This window comes from Aedes aegypti, chromosome 2 (genome assembly GCF_002204515.2).
Source record: "Aedes aegypti strain LVP_AGWG chromosome 2, AaegL5.0 Primary Assembly, whole genome shotgun sequence".
Classification (NCBI taxonomy): Eukaryota; Metazoa; Arthropoda; class Insecta; order Diptera; family Culicidae; genus Aedes; species Aedes aegypti.
Genome location: NC_035108.1, coordinates 109,508,723 through 109,526,751, shown reverse-complemented (window position 1 = coordinate 109,526,751; position 18,029 = coordinate 109,508,723). Strand labels below are relative to the sequence as shown.

The 18,029-nt window shown below is 38.9% G+C and overlaps 1 long non-coding RNA gene across 1 annotated transcript; it reads right to left on the bottom strand.

Annotated features, from left to right (window-relative positions):
* Window positions 1-7,178: 7,178 nt before the first annotated feature.
* Window positions 7,179-9,479, bottom strand: LOC110675269. The gene is made up of 3 exons (XR_002499319.1): window positions 9,086-9,479; window positions 8,640-8,806; window positions 7,179-7,206 (listed from the first exon to the last, which is right to left on the bottom strand). It is a non-coding gene; the product is annotated as an uncharacterized LOC110675269 (long non-coding RNA).
* Window positions 9,480-18,029: the final 8,550 nt, after the last annotated feature.

Below are 18,029 nucleotides of genomic sequence, written 5' to 3'. Positions count from 1 at the left end.
TCGCCGACGACAGTGCAGGACTGCAAAACGTAACGTCAATGATGGATTCCCTTCCGTTTCTCCGAAATGTGCTAACAGAGCCTTCATTGCACAATCGTACATCTAGCTTCGCTAAAGCTTCCTAGAGAATATATCTTCTTGCGTTAGTCGCTCTGCTGTCCAACACCACAGCCCAGGCATTTAAGTCTCCTGCAGTGAGTATCGGCTACCTTCCGATCAACTTGTCAGTCAGCTGATCTACCATCTGGCTGAACTGCTCCACTGTCCACCTCAGAGGAGCATAACAACTGCATACATCAACACCGTTGATTTTGGTGTAACGAAGCCTTCACCTGAATTTCCCACCACTTTTCGGATAGGAAATCTGCCCATTACGTATATCGCAGCCGTTCCCATTCTATCAGGCACCCTGTTGCCGTTATCAGGTGGAACTTGATACGGCTCTGTAATAATCGCCACGTCACACATATTTTCTGTCATTGACTGCCACAACAGCTGCTGTGCGGTGTCGTATTGGTTCAGATTGATCTGGTTTATCTCCATTAATATTGGCCTTTCATCGCCCTCTTGTAGACAGGGCATTTGAAGCCACCCGTTTGATGACCATTTCCATCTTCCGGAATGCATGGCATGTCCTTCACAAGATGGCCAGTTCCCCCCACAATTCCAGCACACTTTGGATTTATGTGACCCGTCGCAAGTGTCTGCCCAGTGTCCAAAACTTAAGCACTTGGAACATTTTTCTGCTTGTTTGTTCAATTGCGAAGCGACCCTCAATCGGCATTCGACCATACAATCGACACTTTGTCTACCTTAGATACGGGCACCGAATCGTCGCTGTCTGTGTGCCTCCGCACACCTTCCTTAATCTGATCGCCATTTGCACGTCGCCTAAGTTACACTATGACTTAAGTGCTCCACTCAGCTCTTCTTCTGACGTAATTTCGTCCAGATCCTTGCAGACAAGTACAATCTCCAGGCATAGAGCCTTCACTTCTGCCTTATCACTCAGCGATTGAGCCATACTTACCTTACCATTCAGGCTAAGGCCTGGGGTGGCCTCTGCTGTAGGAGACGTCTCCATTCGACTCGGTCCATGGCTGCCCGTCGCCAGCCACGTATTCTGCGAAGGGTTCGCAGATCGTCCTCAACTTGATCGACCCATCTTGCTCGCTGCGCACCACGTCGTCTTGTGCCGGTCGGATTGTTTTCAAGAACAATTTTCACCGGGTTCTGGTGACATGCCCGGCCCACCGCAGCCTCCCAATTTTTGCAAGGTGGACGATGCTTGGTTCTCCCAGCAGCTGGTGCAATTCATGGTTCATTCGCTTTCTCCACGTTCCGTCTTCCATCTGCACTCCGCCGTAGATGGTCCGCAACACCTTCCGTTCGAAAACACCAAGGGCGTTGATCTGCACGTAGGGTCCATGTTTCGTGCCCATAGAGGAGTACCGGTCTAATCAACGTCTTGTAGATGGATAACTTCATGCGATGGCGAACTTTGCTTGATCGAAGCGTTCTGCGGAGTCCAAAGTAGGCACAATTTCCAGCAACGATGCGTCTCTGCAACAGCTGGCGGATGGCGAATATTTGGTCCGTTGTTGCTCGTTGGCCCATGAATCCTGCCTGGTATTGCCGGTATTGCCCAACGAATTCTCTAGCAATTGTTGATAGACGGCGCGTAGAATTTGGGAGAGTACCTTGTAGGCGGCGCTAAAAATTATGATCGCACAATAATTGGCGCAATGCAACTTGTCGCCCTTTTTGGTAGATGGGACATACGACACCTTCCATCCACTCCTCCTCCATCCCTGAAATTAACCCATTGCAGCGCTCTTGCAAGTGCATCACCACCGTATTTTAGCAACTCGCTCGGTAGTTGATCCACTACGGAGACATTTCACTCTCCGCACTGATGCTCAAGGAGTAGCGTTTATCCTTAATCGCTCTCGAGAAGAATCAAAGCGAGCCCTTACTAGAGCTGATGGATGGGCACTCCGATTGAGCCCTTACAGCTATGAGGTTGAATATGTTGTCGGAAATGACAACATTGCCGATCCACCATCACGGAAGAGATTGTCCAAGCCACATTACTGGATGCAGCGCTTCAACACGTGGTGACGGCATTGGAAACTGGACAGTGGTCGAACGTAGACAAGACCTACTATAATGTTCGCAAAGAGTTATCCATGCGAGATGGTATAATAATAAAAACCGGATGCGCTATCTCCCAGCGTCCTTACAGCCTAACATTTACAGTGACAAATTTTCCTATGACTTAAACTAATTGATAATAATGGTGATCCTTACAGGAAAAAGCATTAAGGGTTGCACACGAAGGACATCCGTCCATTTCCAAAATGAAAAGTATAATGAGGCAACGAGTTTGGTGGCCAGGACCTGGGAGGGAGAAACCAATACAAAATTTCTCTACGTCACAGTGAGCCGAGATTTTGCTGTCACGAACTGTCACTGTGAGCCCGGATCTTAAACAATGGACAAACATGATAAAAGCGCGTAATTAGCCAAAACATATTTTTGCATTTCATCAAAAGCAGCAACAATCGAATTAGAATCAATCCATGCACATTCAAATGTAATGTCACCAGAGCACCGTTAATTTTTATTGAATATAACGTATTGAAATGAGGCTCTTTCTGCTTTTTCCAATAAAACTGTAAATTAAACGCAAAGAAAACTGTGGCCCTTTTTCAATGTTTGTCCAGAAAGATGGAAGGTACACAACAAATGAAAACTAGCGATTTTCACCAAGCCTGTCTTGATTGTCGTTGGCAAACTGGAGTTATCTTGCAGTTTGGAATCATTTTGTATCAAATTTCGTGTGTAGTATCTGTGCCTCCCTCCCAGGCCAGGACTAGCGTCTATGGTGCAAAAATGGGTTGAATCATGCATGACCTGCCTAACAAACGGCAAGCCAGAGCGGCCACCTCCTATGCAAAGGATTTTCGCTCCGAAAGTTGTATGGGAGGCGATAGCAATAGATTTCAACGGTCCTTATGTCCTACTCGGAGGTATATCCATTCTTGTTATCACCCAAGTAACCATACAGCTGTATATAGTTGCATCAATATCACATTATATGCTTCTATAAAATATGGCATATAAAGTCATACTGCATTACATGTCTCATTAATGCAGTATTATAGTGGAAAAGGGCGCTATTAAAGTGTCAATACGGGTACATATCCTAGCTCTATGTTGGCAATTGCTAAAGTATAGTTACTGTCTGTACCGTATAAAAGCTTTAGCCAAAGTGTATTTAATGCATGAAAGAAAGGATCAAAAATAGAAACACAAAAATGTTTTTGTTCGTTGGATGTTGCTCTTTTTGGTATGATTCATATGTGTTTTTTGTTTACTTCCTTTCGCTGGGATTTGAACTCAAATTAATTGTGTGATGTTTTCAATGACTCGCCGCGCCTATCCTCTGGACCATGAATGCTGCATGTCTTGGCTGGGAAAATTGTGCAACTTCAGGCAGCGCCCTTTCGTTGCCAGTGGTAAATATTGCCGATTTCACTCCAAGATGGACCGCCCCAAGTGTGTAAGCTCCTTCAAAGTGTGATAGCAGCTCAGGATTACGTCGAATCATGATGGTGTTTGTAGTACACTTATTCCTTGTGATTCAAGAAACAAGTGTACCGAATACGTTTTAATCACAGACAAACAGACGTAACACTTAGAACAAATCTCGATCAAAATCATAGTCACGAGGACATGTGCGCCCAATGCTAAAATTATTGTATTTGGCCGACGGGCCAACAGATGGCGGTAGTGTGCAAACGTCAAACGCGAACAAAAACGATGCGGGTGGCGGATTGGCCACCTACCATATTTTTGAATCGACCGTTAAGAAGGTGGTCGATGGACAATGATGAGAGTGTGACGTCTGTTTGTCTGTGTTTTAATGATCCGATGCAAGCGTGAACCCTTATCACACATTTTTTTGCACTCTACGAATTTTGTGATAGTCCAATTTGGGGTGAAGTGCGCAATGAGTTGGTGGACACGACTGTTGTAGTTCCGCAAGTTTACCACGGCTGTCGCTTTTTTTGCTGTTGAGATTTTGTTTTGTTTTCATTGTGTGGGGCTAAATCTTCGCGTTGCTGTATCGTTTTAGCATCTCAGCATATTGAATCGTCGATAGCCGTGTGGTGTACGCACGGGCCTATCAATCGTAAGGTTTTTGGTTCAATTCCAGGTAATTGCTTGTTTTTCGTTTTCAAATTCTGGTTTCTCGTAAGACAAATCTACGAATTTCAACAAGATTTCTTGTGGCGAATTTTTATTAGGAATATTTCAGTATTTTTAAAGTCTATTTTCCTGAGTGAGGGAAAGATTGACAATAAATAGAGCAATGAAATCTTGCCATTTTTCTTGCGATGAAGCATTGAGTAAGATGATGCAATGAAGCATTGAATGGTGACCGTATATCACCCATTAATGCACATTTCATTGCTACAATAGAACAATGCTACATTGCATTCATAAAATGGAATTAAAGCATTACTGCACGCATATTGAAGAATAAAAGCAATGATGCATTGCACTCGTTGAATTGAAGTTAAAATACGGTAATACCTTAATGCTTGTGGTTACTTGGGCATCGAATACAGGTCGAGATATTTATTTGCGAAACCTGTGAAGTCCACAAGCTTCGAATGCACAAGGAAAGTTCTCGAAGAAATTTTTTAAATCGAAGGGTATCCGAAGAGCATCCGATCAGACAATTGACCTCCGTTCAACGGATCGGAAAAGTACTGGAGCAAACATTTACCGCCTCTACATTTACATTTTTCTACCCGACCATCAAAATCCAAGGCAAACCATGACCGTTCAAAACCAAAAAAATGTCACGGCTCTTCAAAACTGTAATCTTCTTCTTCCTAACGTTTTTCTACCCCGAATGGACTTATCCACGGTCTTCTTTTATCCTCGACTTTCTTTTTCTTTTCTGCTCTAAATGCGGGCAATGTTTACATTAAATGACATCCGGACCAACATCCGGCCGACGAATGTTCACCGGATGAACATGAATAGATGAATGCCCAACGAAATCGTTCATTTTTTGTAAACACGGCCCGCAGTAAAAGCTGTTCTTCCCGATGGAAGAAGCAGCGTGACGTCATTGTAAATTAGTTCATGCGAAATGACTCGAGCACAGCAGTGACACGATTTTTGCGGTTTTCGGGGTTTTGCATTTTTGCTCGATAAAGGTAGCATAAAATTGAACTTGTTTATATGTATCGCAACGGAATGGTTGTGCTCTTTCTGTTAGAGCTAATAGATTTCAATTAGTTGAAAACACTAGCGAAATATTAGCGATTGAATGATTTAACACTTTTTTCAATCATTCACCTTGGAATGGCTGCCCGAAAACGGTCATAGTGGAGAGCCAAAAACAGTCAAGCAGTGTGTGAACCGTTGGCAGCGCAACGCCTGATGGTATTGATGCTGCTGCTGCTTTGTGTTTTGGTTGAATGGCAGAATCGATGAACTGTGGTGAATTGTGGTCACAGTTCCCAAGACTGGATCGGAGTATAAGGCTTACTGCGAACAACGAGGAATAAAAACAGTTTTCTCTACGCCACTATATCCTCAGCAAAATGGATTGGTGGAAAGCAGTATGAAAATCATAAATAAGGCAATGTCTGCAGCTATTTCCAATAAAAACAACTACATTATCGAATTGCGCGAGGCCGTGCATGCTTATAATGCAGCAAGTCACAGCATAACTCAATTTCCACCTGAAGAAATTATGCTGGGCAGGAAAGTTCGCCGTGGATTGCCTTTAATCAGCCCCGAGAGAACGCCCATCAATGATGCACAGCTGGATGAAAGGGATCGCAAAGCGAAATTGCAAGGAAAACAACGTGAAGATCTCCGTCGTAGTGCAAGGAAGTCGCGCGTTTTGCCCGAAGATAGCGTAATCATACAACGTCAAACACGTAGCAAAGGACAATCAAGGTTCTCCCCCACGAGATACACAGTTGTAGATGAGAATAATGGCAGCTTGCTTCTACACTCCGCGGATGGCCAATCCATCAAACGACATGTCACGCAAACGAAGAGGGTTTTCCAGGAGCAAATCGTTCCATTCCCCGGTGACGCCGCTGATGTTAGTGCTCCAAATGTACTAAGCGAACCTAGCAATGCAGCGAATGCACCAGAGCGAGCAAAATACTGCAGCCGCAGAGGCGATCGTCCGAAGAAAATTCCAGCCTATTTAGACCAGTACGTCCGGTCAGTTTTTAAGGAGCATCATTTTTTCAGAATGATTCGCAATAGCATGCGCTGAAAATATCAATCGTAGAAGGATCGTTGCGAATCTTCTCATTTAAATGATCCTATGCTCACTAGATATGAAATAGTGCATCATTGATTCAAATCATTTCGCTGGTTGTCAACATAAAGGATATAGGTAAATTCAGCACAAAGTTTAATGGAAACTACTGACAAGGACAGGCATTATTGTGAATTAGTGTTACTATTAGCAAGTAAGAACATTATTAAAAATAAACAACATAATTCTGCGATGTAATATCCATTAATTGTACATCTAATGACTGAAAATACAACATAACTCCGTCCTGTTGTGATACATTAATACAGATGAGTGATATATCAATACAGATTTTATACTACAGCCTTTATTACAAGTGCATAACTTAAACATATATTAAGAATAAAATTATAGTAAATTATTTTAATCCTAGTCGCTCGATGGCTTCAGGAAGCAGGTTCATATCACATCTGATGATCATTAAGTCATTCAGCTTAGATGAACTTAGTCTTAATCTTTGGTCTTCTAATAACAAACTTCAAGCCGGAAAAACACCGTTCTACAGAAACTTGAGTGCAAGGGACAGATAACGCAGTTATGGCGAGCATGTAAAGATCTGTATCTTCGTATCGCTTCGATTCCCATAACTTTAGCACATCTGTCTTAGAATCCATGCGTTGCTTGGAGTTAGCGAGACTTAAAAGCTTAATTTTGAGGTCAATATCCGTAGAAATTGCAGATTCCATGTGGCTGCTGCACTCATTTTCGAGGCTTTTCTCAAAATCTTCATCGCCTACATATGTTTCGGATGAACCAGGAGTTTGATCTGTTTGAATTATTGGTTGATCGTTTGGGGTTCCCGAAACTATTTTCAATATCTTGGCCATTTTCAATATGTGATCCTGCAATAATAGTATAACAATGTGAGTTGTAAAATTAATTTAGAAAAAGAAACTTTTCGTGGTTCTTACAATGGCAATGACTTTATCTTCTTTAGGGCCGATTTCTTCACCAACGCTTAGGCCTTAAACCTAGCTTAACTATATGGGTAAGCGTGGTTTACGGCTTAAGCCATGGTGAAGAAATCGACCCTTAGTCAAATACGGAGATTCCATAAAATTCCATCTTGGATAAAAAAAAGGGCGGTTTTGGCAGCTGTACTGGAAAAAATCTCGATACCTTGTAATTTATATTGGCAAACTTTTATTGATCTGAACATATCCCCAACGATTAGGTTTTGCTTCTGAAGTTCTTTCGTTAAAAATAGTTGCGGTTTCAAAAGCTTCGAGAAAACTTTCCATCATGGCCCATTCTTCTTCGGTAATTTTGACCCTCTCGTCGCTCTTTCCAATAGTTGAGTAGAAGTCTTTGTCTTCCACAATTCGTTGGAACATCTCGTACTTAGAGCTCCATCTCGTTGGCATACTCAGTTTTGGCAGACGTACATTAGCTACTGTAAACAACGAGCGGTACTGAGCAGTTTTCAAAATTTTTAGTTTTGAATGGACTGAAGAAATTTGCTCAGATACTTCTGCGCTGATTGATTCGTTAACTGCCAACTGGATTGTGTGCGCACCGCATCGAACAAAATCGAGACATTCGGCATTTGGTGTTGAAAAAATGTCTTTTATCTGCATTTCGGCGGAAGTAATGCTATCTTGCAAATCTTCATTTTCGCCAAAATCGTTGTCATCCATATCTTCATCCTCATCTTCGCAGTGTACATCAATATTAGCATCATCATCAGTCACGTTTAAGGGTAACGAAAGAGCTTGCTCTTGACTTAGTTTTTTCACGCAACCAATCATGTTCGCCCCATTATCCACTGTGACGGCGAAAACATTTAATGTATTGATTTTGTAATCTTCCAACACTTGCAACATTCGTTCCTTCAAATTAGCGATTGTCTGTCTTTCGTTAATTTCGAGCATGGATAACGTTTGTACGTGAACGATACCATTGTGTAAGTACTGACAGTTAATTCAGAATATTTTTTTCTCATGGCGCTGTCGCATTTAAGGCAAACCATGCGATTCTTAATTCTCTCAGATATTACGTGCCGGATTTCAGAAGCTACCTTCACAACTTCTGCAGAAACCGTCTCCGAATTCAATGTCATCCCCAATTCTTTCGCCAGAGGACAAATGGTCTTCTTGCAGGCTTCGGAATTGAAAAAAATGAACGAAATCGATTGCTTGGCAGACATTTCAACAATACCGGATCGAAAATCATCGGGCTCTACCAAAACCGTCACCTTTTTGTAAAATTTTCCGTGGAACTGCATGATCATTTTCCGTTTTGAGTTTATTAAAGATACTAGCTAATAAAAACGCACCATTGCTATATCAGAATGCATGTTCATAACATGACGGGTGAAATTCCCAATGTGATCCTTTATGAAGCCGTACCCTGTACATCCTTCAATTACGCACTTAAATTTCTGCTCCGCTTCACTCCAAACAAAATATTTTCTGAATTCACTATGTTTTTCACGGCCCATTCCTAAAATATATATTTAAAGATAAAAATCGTCATAAATTCATATATTTTGAACCATGTTGCATCGATTTGCCGGACGCTTCGAAAGTTGGACACTCGCATATTTGACGGTATTTGCAAACCCAAATCCATTTATTTTTCGTTTTTTTTTTGCATCCATATAAGTAGACCAGACAACATTGTTGGCAGAATTAAGGTCAGTGTCCAGGATTCGAAGCGTCCGGGTAATTTTAATGAACACAGTTCATTTTGTGTGGAATTTAAAAGTACAAAACACTTTACCTTACGTTGAATATAGTTGAATAATGGTTTGAAGAGCCTACGCAAAAGCAAAACTGGGACTCACTGATCAGTTAAACTAAAACCTTACTAAGTTTGCTAATACGATCAACGGAGATGCAGCTTGCGTCACGCAAGGATGAAAATTTATGACTTTGTTATCGGTAAGCAGAGAGAACTAGATCATTTTCTTAACTGTATAACTAATGAATGATTCAGATAAATGATGCAGTATTTTAGCTGAAAAGATGGGAGCAAATCAACGCCTCACTCGATTGAAAAATCAGGATTTTTCATTCTCTTGTTCCTTGCTTTGTGAATCAAAGTAATGCAATGCAAAAGAAATTTTGAAGACTGCGTCCGGTCTATTCAACAATAATCCACGGAAACACTTTCCATTTCGTTACTTGGAGATGTAAAACATCTGAAATAATATTATTAATCAATAAAATCGATTGAATTGAAGAAATTCTGTTGTGCTTCTTATCGAGCTATGTTTGATTTTGTTTCATTTTCCGTTCGTCCTCATTTTAAGTAAAATGACATTTGTTTCATGGTTTCATTAAACCACCCAACAATACACCGCTTTGTTTACGCCCACTCCATCCCACACGGGGAAAACAAAGTACCGTTTTGTCTCAAATTCCGAACAGACTCATATTCCGAACACTCGCTTTTTGTATGGAGATTTGGTTGAAATGTTTCGCTGAAATATGTCACCAAATAGCAATGAAATGGCCGTCAATTGCAATTCAATTTTATCGTCTCCAATATAATTTATATCGCGGGAGTAGTGATGGTTCTCTAGTTTGAGACTAGTTGAATCAGCTCAGATAAATTTATTTGCGAAATTATTCATTTGAATACGATTTTTTCGAGCTGTTCGGAATTTGAATCAGAGTGTTCGGAATATGAGACAGAATCAACACAGTGTTCGGCATTTGAATCAAAATGTTGTTCCATACTTTCACGTAAAAACAATACTAAAACTAATTAAATCAACATTATTATCAGTACACCCACCAGCTAACAGTTAGGCTTTGTGAAGAAATTAAAATTTACACAAATATCAACTAATTTATGCCAATCAGATGCATTTGAAGTCACTGCTGGCCTTAAGTGTTCGGAATATGAGTCAAAACGGTACACTCGAATCTCGTTGTACCATCTTTATGAGCAGGCTATGTTATAGTTAAGCTACTGTTTATCAGGTTAGAACGCTGATTGTAGCATAATTGAGTGTAGGCGATGTAAAACACATTTTGTCAAAGCTGTCTGTATAAGATAGAACTTTCTAATAATGAAACATTGAATCTCTTTTGTTGTTGTTGTTGTTGTTGGAAAAAAAAACAGTTCATCGTCGTTAAACGGGATACGCTCAACACAAATGCATGCGTGCGACTCGTCCACTCTTTTGTCAACCATCCTCGAGGTAAGTCACGCTACTAGGAAACAGGAGCTGCACACCTGCTATACCGAACACGGACCAGTTCAACCCAAGGCCGACGAGATGTGCGAGTCAGAAGCCTGAGACGGACCCCTGGTTCCGAGATATCCCTGAAGCGATTCGGAATCCGAAGACACGTACCATTCAAGGCCAGCGGGCCGTTTGAAAAGCCTGTTACAGACCTAAACCCTCACCGATCGCCGATGGGCAGAAACTCCCAACCGAAATGTCGATTTTTGTGTTTCCCCCTTATGTCAGCGCGTTTTCGCTGTCTGAGTGGGGCTCAGCGGCACGAAGGAGTAGGAATTTTTTTACAAACACTAACCAATACAATTTCGAGGCGATTGGGTATAATCTAAGGGACATTTGTTTTAAATGTAACAAACGCTTGAATTTATAATTATTGATCCCATACCCTTGGTAACGCTTTTTGTATATATTTTTCTAAATGCGTTTGAGTCGTAATTCTTGAGCTTCCCTCCCACCCTTTTGAGCACTACGTAATTTGTGGACGCCGCCTTATGTTTACAACACTGTTATTAATTAAATTCATGTCCTACGAAGTCGAATGTAAAGGCCAAGTATTTTTTTCCTGTCAGGGTCCGTCACTGCGACCAGTTTTTAGATCTATTATGACAAACTCATACAAATAATTTATTTTTTTGTATTCTGAAATGAAAAACAACATTAACTACGTACGACGCTTAAATATGAACAATTTCTTAAGGAGCTTATTCGCCCACCCCTGATGGATAAACTGGCTACACCTATGATGCGGGCCCAGCATTACTGGCCTTTGCCGATGAGTAGGTAGACAGAAATATTCGAGGGCCTCATCATAAGTGGTAATCAGCGACAATGGTGGTGACACTGTGACACCGGGCGTCCGCTTATGTCCTACTCTTCACATTGCGTGTATGTTTTTTTTTGCCATGAAGTGTGTCTGCACGCTACTCCACACTGATCAGTCGAATCTAACGAGAGGAACTCTGTGAAAATATTCAGATGCTTGGCAACACACACTTCGGGGCTGGAAACTAGAAGCGTTTTCAAACGACAGTGACTTTAGGCAGCCGACAACATATGTCTTGTTTTCTTGGTCGATGAACAAGACATATTTTCGAGTTTGCTTTGTTCCGCAAGATTAGCCACATTAGAATATGCAAATTCGACGGGACTGCAACAGAGATTTTAGGAGAAATTTGCGACTGGGAGTTGCGCTGATAATTTTAGTTTTGGTATTGGATCGTACGCTGATGACTTCTTTGACTTTAGAAAATGTCATGTTTGGAAAAATTTACAGAAGTGAAACATTTTCAACCGATTTTTCTTATGATTAGGAAATTTCCTGCCCTTAGGCATATTCCTTAATTCAAGGTGTTTTTAATTTTAAAATGACTAAAAAAGTATAACGATTTGTAAGAGTTTGGTATTTATATTTGGCTTCAGGGCCATGGTTCAAGTAAATAACAACTTTTTCAATATTACCGATCATTGTTCAAATGGTTAATCAATGTAACTCGAATCACATAACACATTTTTTAAACATGCTCAAAACCAACTATCTATTCTATTTATAAATAGAAAACATGCAACATTTACATTTTGAAATGAAATTTGTGGCCGTACGGATAGTGTTACCAAGCATTTTGCCTCATCGAGTCAAGGAGTATGGGTTCGATTCCCGCTTTAGCCTGGAAAACTTTTCGTCAGAAACGTACTTAGATTATGCTACTGGGCGTTGCATGCTATTCCATTGTCTAGTGTGGTGCTTCTTTCAAAGGGTAAATCGTCCACTGGAAGCACTAACGAGTCAGTGCCTTTAAATTTTCAATACATAACACAAAAAAAACTGATCAATGTTACCCCGGATTGCGGGACCAACACACAAGACTTTGCTTAGAGTCCATACAAAGCACTCGGGAATGCATATCCCAGCTATTCATATGAAAAACCCCGAAAATTAATGGATAGCCCCTTTACATAGTAGATAGATGTGTTTATTCCAGCATTTGTGGGTTATCCATAACTGTGGGATGACTATAATTATTTTTAAATTAAGTGAAACAAACACATTCGATTGAATAAAGGGTTCATTCACAAATTTTGTATCACCAAAATTGACTATTTTTGTATCCTACCGTAACGCTTTTTGTATGAATAATCCACAAATTTTGAATAACTGGTAGCATTTGAGAACACCCACCCCTTCAGCGTTATGAAATTTGTGAATTGACCCGAAATGGGACCTAACCTATCCATAACGATTTCCAGTTTATTATTTTCTTTTTAAACTAAATCGATCTCACTGAATTTTGTGTAGAATTTTCTTACCGTTTATAATCGTGAACACATTTGCAAGTATACATTTAGGCGTAAGCAGAAAACTTAAAGGTGATGGAAAGTTTGCTCGATGAGACCGATGCTATAATATTTTAGGCGCAATAACATAGTAGGCGTAGAAAATTTTATATGTTTATCTATCATTCGCGTTTGATTCGAGAAATGTTGCCACCGATACCAAGGACCTTTTCCATGTGAGGTTGGGAAAAAGTGCCATTCTGCTTTAATTTTAAAATCATTTTCATGGTTGCATACATTTTTGAAATTTGACATTAAGCGAATGGCTAGAGATGCTAGTATTAGAAAGTCAGCAGAAATTAACAACGCCAAACAATTTTTCGACTGGGCTGTGTCGCAAAAGGTGAAAGACCAATTTAAAAAAGATTGGGAATTTATCTATGCAACTGAAAATGACTATTCAGAGGCTGGAAAATTTCTTCAGGAAAGATTTTCTAACCTTGTTCCAATTCCTGGAACAAAAAAAAATATCATTCATATATACCAAAAGACGAACGAAGCATTTTTGCTAGTGAATTCTCAGATGCACATGAAAACCAAGAAAATACAGCATGCCTTGTTTGTAATAATACAAAGAAACGAAAATCTTCTGGTGTTAGGAATCTTCCCGGTTGAAAAAATAGATAGTATTAAGATGAAAATGTAAGTTATATACTGCATAATTGAATAAATAAAATAATAATCTTATTTGTTCCATAGAAAAAAATCCCTTTTCAGTGTATTGAAAAATTGAGGCAGAAACAGTTTTTTCAGTTTTTCTTAGCGTTGTAATTTTTCATGAAAAATATCATCCATTCCGACTTATACTTCATTAAAACCAATCCCATATCTTTTTTTCAGATGTTTTAGAAAATTTACAATTGCTTTGATACAGAGTCTTTGTTTTTCCGATGCTTCGATTGAAATATGGGTTTTCAAAGAAAAGGCTTATATGGTCATTTTCCACAAAATTGGCCATAACTCAAGAACGAAAAAAATACCATTTCAAAAATTTCAGCGATTAAAGCTTATAAAATTATCTTCTCAAAAATATATTTTTGAAAATCTTTCACGAGTTGGAGCATACTTTTTCCGGCTTTTCTTTACAAATTTTCTCAACGGTGGAAAATTTTGTGGGTAACTGTTTCCAGGTAATATTTTTTTTTATTCCTGAGAAAATTTGCTTTCAGTTTCATAAAAAAAATTGTTTATAAGATGCTTCTTTCTTGAGTTATGATTTTTCAAAGAAAAGGCTCAAAATGGCACATTTGCACATTTTTTACAAAATTGGCCATAACTCAAAAACGAAAAAAAAAAGTACCTTTCAAAAATTTCAGCGATTAAAGCTTATGAAATTACCTTCTCAAAAATATTTTTTTTTAAATTTTCCACGAGTTGCAGCATAGTTTTTCCGGCTTTTCTTTAGGAATTTTCTCAACGGTGGAAAATTTTATGGAAAACTTTTTCCAGTCAATATTTTTTTTATTCCTGAGAAAATTTGCTTTCATTTTCATTTAAAAAAAAACTTTGTTTCTACGATGCTTCGTTCTTGAGTTATGATTTTTCAAAGTAAGTAGTGTCAGAGGAAAACAAACAAAAATTCCAACTGAGTTTTCCGGGAAAATAAGCGACCCTGAATTTTTCTCAATTTTTTTTATTCATATATTGATGAGCCCTGCCTGTGGAAAAAGTTTCATGAAAATCTGAGACCCTTCGGCCCACTTTGTACGAAAAAAAACCCCCTAATCATAAACCAAAATAGAAAAAAAATAAGTATTGAACAGAAAAATGAGCCTCTGTACGAGCCATAAATTCTTTTGTTCTTTTGACTTTTACTGTGCGCCGCGTGTTGGTGCTGTCTCGCTCTATCTCACGGCAACTTTAAAACAGGTCGCACAGTAAAAGTCAAACGTTTTATGGCATGCACAGGCTCATATGAAAATAGTTTTAAAATTCCCATTCCCCGTAATCACGAAAGTTTGACGTTTCTCTTATATTGAGGATTTTGCCCTCTAATAGACTCACACCTAAATAATTTTGTCACACCAAAATATTCTCTCACCATGTTTGCCATATATTGGATGGCGTCGTAGCTAACAATACCAACAAGTAACGCACACGTGACGCATTATGTTGGATTGTACATTGAATGCAAGGTGCGTGCTTCTATGAAAGCGCCATATAGGCCTATTCAAATGACGTCTTAAATCAGCTGATCGGGAAGCACTTTGACATTTCTTCTATGGAAATGACAGACCCGTGTTAGCACCGGTCCTCCATCGATGTAAACAAATGCATAGACGGATCTGTCACATGAAAAGGCCTATAAACCGACGTGTGAGTATTTATTTTTCCACGTTGAAAATGTGCACGAGAATCTATTCCTCAACAAAACGAACAATATCAACATGAAAAAATTTACATCGCAAAGTTTGCTTTGATGAAACCAATCTTCTAAGATCATCCTTTTGCTCCCAGATTTAAACAAGCATGCTTTGAAATCATCTCATTGTGCGGGATTGTTTTAAATCCTGATTTTTTTAATCTCAGCGTGCGTGATTTATGCGACAGATTTCACGCCAACTCGACAAAGGGATTGGCAGCACCCCTTTAGAATTCAATGAAACTTTCTGGGTGTGAAGACTATGTGAAACTATACTGCTTCGCGTTGAAAAATGGGTTAACCAACGTGCGAAGTTTGATTTTTAACCAACTTCGCAGCGTCGCAACTCGATTCTCAATAGTGCGCATAATGCACACGGTGAAGGGCATAGATGCGCACTATAGCGAAACGACTCGCGAAGCTGCGAAGTTTGTCAAAAATCGAACTTCGCAACGTTGGTTAACCCATTTTTAGTCGCGAAGCAGTATAAGATACTTTACATTCTTTGTTTTTTCAAAATCGATCTAGACTAACATTTGGAAAGGGTCAAAGTTTTTTTTTTTGTTTTTTTATAAACCCGTATAACTCGAAAACGGTAAGACCTACAAAAAAGTGTTGTATGGGGGACTGTCGTGAAATTTCCTGACGTTTTAGAGAAAAATATTGAAAAAATAAAAACACATTTTCTACACTGAAAAAAATATATTCAAAACTTTAAAGTCGATTTAAAAAAAACGGCCATTTCAGATTTTGATCATCCTTAAGCAAAAAGTTTCGTAATTAAATTTACTAAAAGTCGTCCATACATTGCAAATTGGGCATATCTAAGGGAAAAAAGTTTTTCTAACAACGAATTTTTCAAGTCCAAAACTGAATTCTATGTACCACAAGGGCTCGAAGTGGGCATGGAATTAGTGAAACAGATAAACAGGTTGTTATTGATTTCTTTGATAGTGATGATATTAGGAGGCCTATGCCAGGAGCCAATGACTTAGTTTCTGAGTACCGAAATGGTAGTAAAGAACAAGTTCAAAAGCGTCTATTGATGATGTCTCTTAAAGAGGCGTACATGATTTTTGAAGAAAGATGCCAAAATGTAGAAATTGGTTTTACTTTGTTTACTATGTTGAGGCCTAAACATTGTAGGCTTCTCGATAGCACAGGAATTCACAATGTATGTGTGTGCACATACCACGAAAATGTTAAATTTATGCTTAACAGTTTAGGAATTGTCTCTCAGGCAGAAATTTGTGAAAAACTGTTATGCGATGTTTTAGTAAGAACGACTGATTGTTTTTTTTCGAGAATGTGAAAAGTGTAATTCCAAAGAAAATATTACAGGAGAACTAATCTCGCTTTTAGAGGAAAGCGACAAAGAAGATGTAGTTTTTCAGCAATGGCTCACCACCGATCGCTGTAATTTAGAAACTATAATAAAGCCTGTTGAAGAATTTGTTACGTATTTCGTGGAGAAAGTTGATAAGCTAATAACTCATGATTTTATTTGCGAAGAACAGTCTTCTTTTCTACGAAACAAAAAAACTCCTTAAAACAAGGTGAAATACTGGTAATTAGCGACTTTTCTGAAAATTATAGTTTTATCATACAAAACGCTGCTCAAGGATATCACTGGAATAATTCCCAAGCAACGATACACCCATTTGAGATTTACCATAAAAAAAAGATAATAAATTGGAAAACGTTAGTTTTATTATAATATCAGAAGTGTTGACCCATGATACAGTAGCAGTTCAGCTATTTATTTCAAAATTGATAAATTTTGTTAAACAAAAAATAAATTTCTCAAAAGTTATTTTTATGTCAGATGGAGCTGCAGCTCATTATAAAAATAAAAAAAAATTGCCAGCTTATGTAATTTCAAGAAAATACATGGATTGGAAGCAGAGTGGCACTTTTTTACCACATCCCACGGCAAAGGCCCCTGTGACGCTATTGGTGGCACTCTCAAGCGAATGGCGAAAAGAGCAAGTCTTGCAAAAGACTATGGAAACACAATCGCAACTCCGCGAGAACTATTCGACTGGGCAGTGAAACAAACTGATACATGTATCACCAAATTAAATTTCTGTTATATATCTAATGAACAGTATGTTAAAATGTCAGAGGAATTGATGGAATTGTTTGATAAGGTTAAAATTGTCCCTGGTACCCAAAAATATCATTTTTTTATGCCTATTAGTGATACACAAATTGCAGCCAAACGGTATACCAATTCAGAGGATGAACTAAAAATATTCAATTTATTCAGTAAAGCCCAAAAATAATGTAAATATTCATGTGCAGATACTACGTTTTAGGATATATAGCAATAATAAAAATAATGATGCATGATAAAAAAAAAACAATGACTTTTTTTTATAAGCATAATATTGACCCTTTCCAGACACCTGTTAAGAATGGCTTTGACCAAATCTATATAAATAAAAATGAAATGGTGTTTGTATGTCACGAAATGGCTTACGAACGGGTTAACGGATTTGAATGATCATTTCTCCGTTTTGTTCGTCAAGGGTTCCGACGTGTTCGTGCGTATAAAAATCCCAGGATATTTACCGGGAAAGCCGAAAAATCGAGAATGGACGGAACTGTCCTTTTGTATAGGACGATCCATAGCGTATACAACAGCCTACTTGATGGCAAGACGAAGTTTGCCGGGACCACTAGTAAGAAATAAAATATTATTGTGATATCTTTCCAACCATTAAAAACCCATCGGATTGTTAGACGGAGTTCATTTTCTCATAAGCGGTTTGGTG